Source organism: Octopus sinensis, linkage group LG2 (assembly GCF_006345805.1).
Source record: "Octopus sinensis linkage group LG2, ASM634580v1, whole genome shotgun sequence".
Classification (NCBI taxonomy): Eukaryota; Metazoa; Mollusca; class Cephalopoda; order Octopoda; family Octopodidae; genus Octopus; species Octopus sinensis.
In genome coordinates this window covers 10621406-10627683 of record NC_042998.1, presented here as the reverse complement: position 1 = coordinate 10627683, position 6278 = coordinate 10621406, and the positions used below count along the sequence as shown (strand labels likewise).

The following is a 6278-nucleotide window of genomic DNA, read 5'->3' as shown; positions in this document are numbered from 1 at the left end:
CTGCTGCTTGAAAACCTGTGTTCGTGTGCTGTTTCCGTCCCCGTAGCTTAACAATTCGACAAAGAGCCCGATAGAATCAGTACTGGGGTCAATTAGTTCGACTAAGTTCCTCAAGGCGGTACCCCGGCATGGCCGTATTCTAATGACCGAAATAAGTAAAAAAAAAATATCTTTATATATAAAAGTGAGGTTGTGTGCTGTCTGTCTCCTACGATTTAGATTCCTAACTACTCCCACATTTTGCGGTGCAGTTTAACCAAAACCGGGTATCTTATAGTCGTGATTCATATCGAGCCCTTCTGGGTATTAGCGCGCGTCTACGATGAGTCTACGATTTAAAAAAAAAATTACCATCAATTTTTCACATTTTTAATGCATTTTTGGCATACATAAAGGAAGTAACTCTCTAAAAATTTATTATTAAATCTCAGAACGTAAAAAGCTACAGTAACACCCCCCCTCCCTTTGTGGTTAGCCATATTGAGATGGCTATTATACTTTACATCTCTAAAAATGCTTATATAGTTATTTCCCTTACAAACCCGAGCAACGCAGGGCGATACTGCTAGTTATATATAAGGCAGACACTGACAAGTCAACCGAAATCATTAACATCAATCATTGTTAACATTGGCTCTGAAAGATTCAACTTCACAAATGTAGGAAGTAACAAAAGGTCCTACAACCAAAATTACGGGCCCACCAAATGACAACTTCGGTTGGGGCTGAGACTTCTTAAGAAAATAAACTTTGACTTCAAATTTTAGCACAAGGCTAGCAATTTCAGGGATGGGGACGAATCGATTATATCGGCTTCAGTACTCTACTGGTACTTATTTTATCGACTCCGAAAGGATGAAGGGCAAAGTCGACCTTGGAAGTATTTGAACTCAGAACGAATGAAACGCCGCTAAGCCATTTGCCCAGCGTGTCAGTTCACCGCCCAAGTACGTATGTTATAATGATTTAAAATATTAGCTCAATGACTAATATCAAATAATTGATTTTTCATAAACAAGGGGGACAAATCTCGACATTTTTTTATCGTATATGTAAGGAAGCACTCCGTCGGTTACGACGACGAGGGTTCCGGTTGATCCGAATCAACGGAACAGGCTGCTCGTGAAATTAACGTGCAAGTGGCTGAGCACTCCACAGGCACGTGTACCCTTAACGTAGTTCTCGGGGATATTCAGCATGACACAGAGAGTGACAGGGCCGGCCCTTTGAAATACAGGTACAACAGAAACAGGAAGTAAGATTGAGAGAAAGTTGTGGTGAAAGAGTACAGCAGGGATCACCACCATCCCCTGCCGGAGCTTCGTGGAACTTTAGGTGTTTTCGCTCAATAAACACTCACAACGCCCGGTCTGGGAATCGAAACCGCGAGTCCGCTGCCCTAACCACTGGGCTATTGCGCCTCCACTGATCGTATATAGAACGCTCGACGAAGGGCTCTTAAAAGGAAGTCAGAATTTGTTTCATATTTTTCGAAATACAGAGAGAGACAGACAGACAGATAGACAGGCAGGCAGGCAGGTAGACAGGCAAACAGGCACACAGAGACAGAGACAGACAGGCGGACAGAAAGAAGCATACTCCCGTGTTACGTGTGAATACGTATATATTTCGGTAGAAGAGAAAAGACGAGGGAGTTAAACCGAAAGAGAACGAAAGAAAGCGACCAGTGGATTTCCTTGTACACAAAAAAAAAAAATGATTCAGTGTTTGCAAAACCTGACCTTTTTCGAAAATAGGCATAAAACAAATTGACCACTGTTGCTCTTTAACTGGCTGACAACATTCCATATATACAGCAGTCTCTGTCAATTCCTGTATGATGAATAAGACGAATACAAATAGACTTTTGATTCCAAATAGACGTGTACACTCGCGCACGCACACACGCATGCACACACATGCATATATTCTCACGCCTACGGTTTCTTCTACATTACCTCTCTCTCTCTCTCCCTATACATACATATGTGTATATATATATATATATATATATATATATATTATATATATATATATATATATATATATATATATATATATATATCTAGATATATATATATATAATATATATATATATATCTTATATATAAAAGTGAGGTTGTGTGCTGTCTGTCTCCTGCGATTTAGATTCCTAACTACTCCCACATTTTGCGGTGCAGTTTAACCAAAACCGGGTATCTTATAGTCGTGATTCATATCGAGCCCTTCTGGGTATTAGCGTGCGTCTACGATGAGTCTACGATTTGAAAAAAAATTTACCATCAATTTTTCCCATTTTTAATGCATTTTTGGCATATATAAGGGAAGTAACGTTCTGAGTTCAAATTCCGTCGAGGTCGACTTTGCCCTTCATCCTTTCGGGGTCTATAAATTAAGTACCAGTTACGCACTGGGGTTGATGTAATCGACTTAATCCCTATGTCTGTCCTTGTTTATCCTCTCTGTGTTTAGCCCCTTGTGTGTAGTAAAGAAATAGGCATTTCGTCTGCCGCTACATTCTGAGTGCAAATTCCGCCGAGGTCGACTTTGCCTTTCATCCTTTCGGGGTCGATAAATTAAGTACCAGTTACGCACTGGGGTCGATGTGTTTGTGTGTCTGTGTTTGTCCCCCTAGCATTGCTTGACAACCGATGCTGGTGTGTTTATGCCCCCGTTACTTAGCGGTTCGGCAAAAGAGACGGATAGAATAAGTACTGGGCTTGCAAAAGAATAAGTCCCGGGGTCGAGTTGCTCGATTAAAGGCGGTGCTCCAGCATGGCCGCAGTCAAAAGACTGAAACAAGTAAAAGAGTAAAAGAGTAAAGAGTATGTATCTTAGAACTAAGCAAATATCATCGGAGAGAAAATCAATAGATATACCTCACTATAACTATGTAAAAGAAAAAAAACATTTTGGATTTTTTCAAAAGTACCGTTATCATACAGTCTCCTTCAACCAGACGCAGAAAATATTTCTGAGCGTCAGTGGATGAAAAAACTGAGCAGTGTACGTAGAAACTGAGCTGATGATATATCAGAGAACATCCGCTTTGTGTAGTATATGTAGAAGTAAACTTTAAGAGTATTCTTGATAAGGAAATCAATGTTAGAATATTTAAGGCTACAAATGGCGCAATGGCTCAGTGGTTAGGGCAGCAGACTTGCGATCGGAGGATCGCGGTTTCGATTCCCAGACCGGGCGTCATCATCACCATCAGTAGTAGTAGTAGTAGCAGTAGTAGTAGTAGCAGTAGTAGTAGCAGTAGTAGTAGCAGCAGCAGCAGCAGCAGTAGTAGTAAGGCGGTGAGATAGTAGAATCGTTAGCACGCCAGACAAAATATTGACCGACATTTCGTCTGTCTTTAGATCTTTAGATTCTGAGTTCAAATTCCACCGAGGTCAACAGCGCGTTTCATCTTTTCAAGGTCAACAAAATAGGTTAAATTACTCTTAAACTTGGATCTTTCTAATGTGCCGTGGTAACACAGGTTTGCCATTTGGAAAGATGTTTCATCAGAGGCTAGTTTGTAAACACGTCCTACTCTACTCTTACTCTTTTACTCTTTTACTTGTTTCAGTCATTTGACTGCGGCCATGCTGGAGCACCGCTTTTAGTCGAGCAAATCGACTCCGGAACTTATTCTTTGTAAGCCCAGTATTTATTCTATCGGTCTCTTTTTGCCGAACCGCTAAGTGACGGGGACGTAAACACACCAGCATCGGTTGTCAGGCAATGCTAGGGGGACAAACACAGACACACAAACACACACACATACATACATATATATATATATAATATATATATATATATATATATATATATATATATAATATATAATATATATATATATAATATATATATATATATACATATATATGACAGGCTTCTTTCAGTTTCCGTCTACCAAATCCACTCACAAGGCATTGGTCGGCCCAGGGCTATAGCAGAAGACACTTGCCCAAGATGCCACGCAGTGGGACTGAACCCGGAACCATGTGGTTGGTTAGCAAGCTACTTACCACACAGCCACTCCTGCGCTATATATAATTGTTTAAGTATTGATGGTGGATGGATTCAAAACATCGTATAAAATACAACATACTTTCATAAATTTAAAATTCCATTTCCTTATGAGCGCTTAAAAACCTATATAAACCACAATAATTAATCATTTCTCTATAAATCAACGTATCTAGTTTCATTTCATGGAAGGTATTAGTAAGAGAATCGATTATTTATGATTGAATTTTTTCGGAGATCTCTTCAGATTTCAGGGAATTTTGATCTTCTGTTTGTCGTTATGTCTTGTACCAATCTGTAGAATAGTAGAGGAGGCGCAATGGCCCAGTGGTTAGGGCAGCGGACTCGCGGTCATAGGATCGCGGTTTCGATTCCCAGACCGGGCGTTGTGAGTGTTTATTGAGCGAAAACACCTAAAAGCTCCACGAGGCTCCGGCAGGGGATGGTGGTGATCCCTGCTGTACTCTTTCACCACAACTTTCTCTCACTCTTACTTCCTGTTTCTGTTGTACCTGTATTTCAAAGGGCCGGCCTTGTCACTCTCTGTGTCACGTTGAATATCCCCGAGAACTACGTTAAGGGTGCACGTGTCTGTGGAGTGCTCAGCCACTTACACATTAATTTCACGAGCAGCCTGTTCCGTTGATTCGGATCAACCGGAACCCTCATCGTCGTAACCGACGGAGTGCTTCCATCCAGAATAGTAGAATTAGAAATAGAACATCCTTAGTACAGTATTTATATATTTGAAAAAGCCAATAGAAATGACTTTTCTAATCATTTTTCCACTTTAATAATTAGATGTTTAAAAATTATAAGGTGTTCACAAATCATAACTCTTGTGAATTTCTCATTTAAAAGCGGTTTTTACACTGTTATTTTAGAGTTTGATATCCATTTAGTAGGTGGGTAGGGCTGCTGAATCCATATGCGTATGCGGAGGCGTGGTTGTGTAGTAAGAAGCTTGTTCAAGGTTCATTTCCCCTGCATGGCACCTTGGGCAAGTGTTTCCAACAACAGCCTCAGGCCGACCAAAGCCTTGTGAGCGGACTTGGTAGACGGAACTGAAAGAAGCCTCCCAAACAACACTTATTGTAGTGCTGTTGACACTGCTGGATTGAATGGTACTGTCCAGGTGTCGAAACCATAATGATATCCACGGGGCAGCTGATGATGGACGTATGTTGGATTGTTGGTATGGCTGTGGATTAGTATTATAGCACATCCTTTTGATATATATATGTATATATATATATATATATATATATATATATATATATATATATATATATATATATATATATATATATATATATCCTTATAAGAATCAGGATGATCCCGGGATTGAAAATTTGCCCTTCATTTGGTTCTTGAACATCCAGCATTAGGATCTGATTAAAAAGCATTTGGGTTGCTATTTCTAGCAGGTAAAATGACCGCAAGAGGTTTCAGAGCCATGAGGAAAAAAGTCGTTCTTTTATCTTTTTTCAGTCATCAGACTGCGACCACGCTGGGGCACCGTATTGAAGAATTTCAGTCGAACAAACAGACACCAGTTCTTTCTTCTTTATGCTTGGTATTTTTATTGGTTTCTGTTACTGAACCGCTAAGTTACGGGAACGTAAGCACACCAACACAAATTATCAAGCGGTGGGGATGGGGTGGACAAACACAGACACAAAGTCTATAGATAGATAGATAGATAGATAGATAGATAGATAGATAGATAGATAGATAGATAGATAGATAGATAGATAGATAGATAGATAGATATCTTCTATAATAACTACTGAGCTTCTTAATTCTTTGGATCCCCCTGGAATGCCTTCTCACAAACTGACCTTGAAGAAAGGAGTTTCAATCATGCTTTTGAGAAATCTGGATGCACCAAAGCTGTGCGATGGAACAAGACAGATTGTCAGGCAAATGTATCCGCATCTTTTGGAAGCAACAATCCTCACTGGACAAGGAAAGGGAGAAAATGTGTTTATTCCAAGAATTTCACTGATTCCAGCAGACATGCCCTTTAAATTCAAGAGACTTCAATTGCGAGTAAGAGTTAATTTTGCAATGTCAGTTAACAAGAGCCAAGGGCAATCACTGAAAATTGTTGGACTTCACCTCATGCAGCAGTGCTTTTTCCACTGTCAGCTGTATGTTGGTTGTTCCAGAGTTGGAAATGGCAACAATCTCTCCGTACTCACACCAAATGATAAAATCCAAGAGTATTGTTTATCCTGCTGCTTTACAGCCATCTC

At 39.9% G+C, this 6278-nt stretch overlaps 1 long non-coding RNA gene across 1 annotated transcript in view; it reads right to left on the bottom strand.

Annotated features, from left to right (window-relative positions):
• Positions 1 to 6035, bottom strand: part of LOC118762231 — an 18339-nt gene extending 12304 nt beyond the window's left edge. The window contains exon 1 of the long non-coding RNA XR_004997984.1: positions 6026 to 6035. This is a non-coding gene — a long non-coding RNA (uncharacterized LOC118762231). The remainder of the gene's footprint in view (positions 1 to 6025) is intronic.
• Between the last annotated feature and the right edge of the window lie 243 nt (positions 6036 to 6278).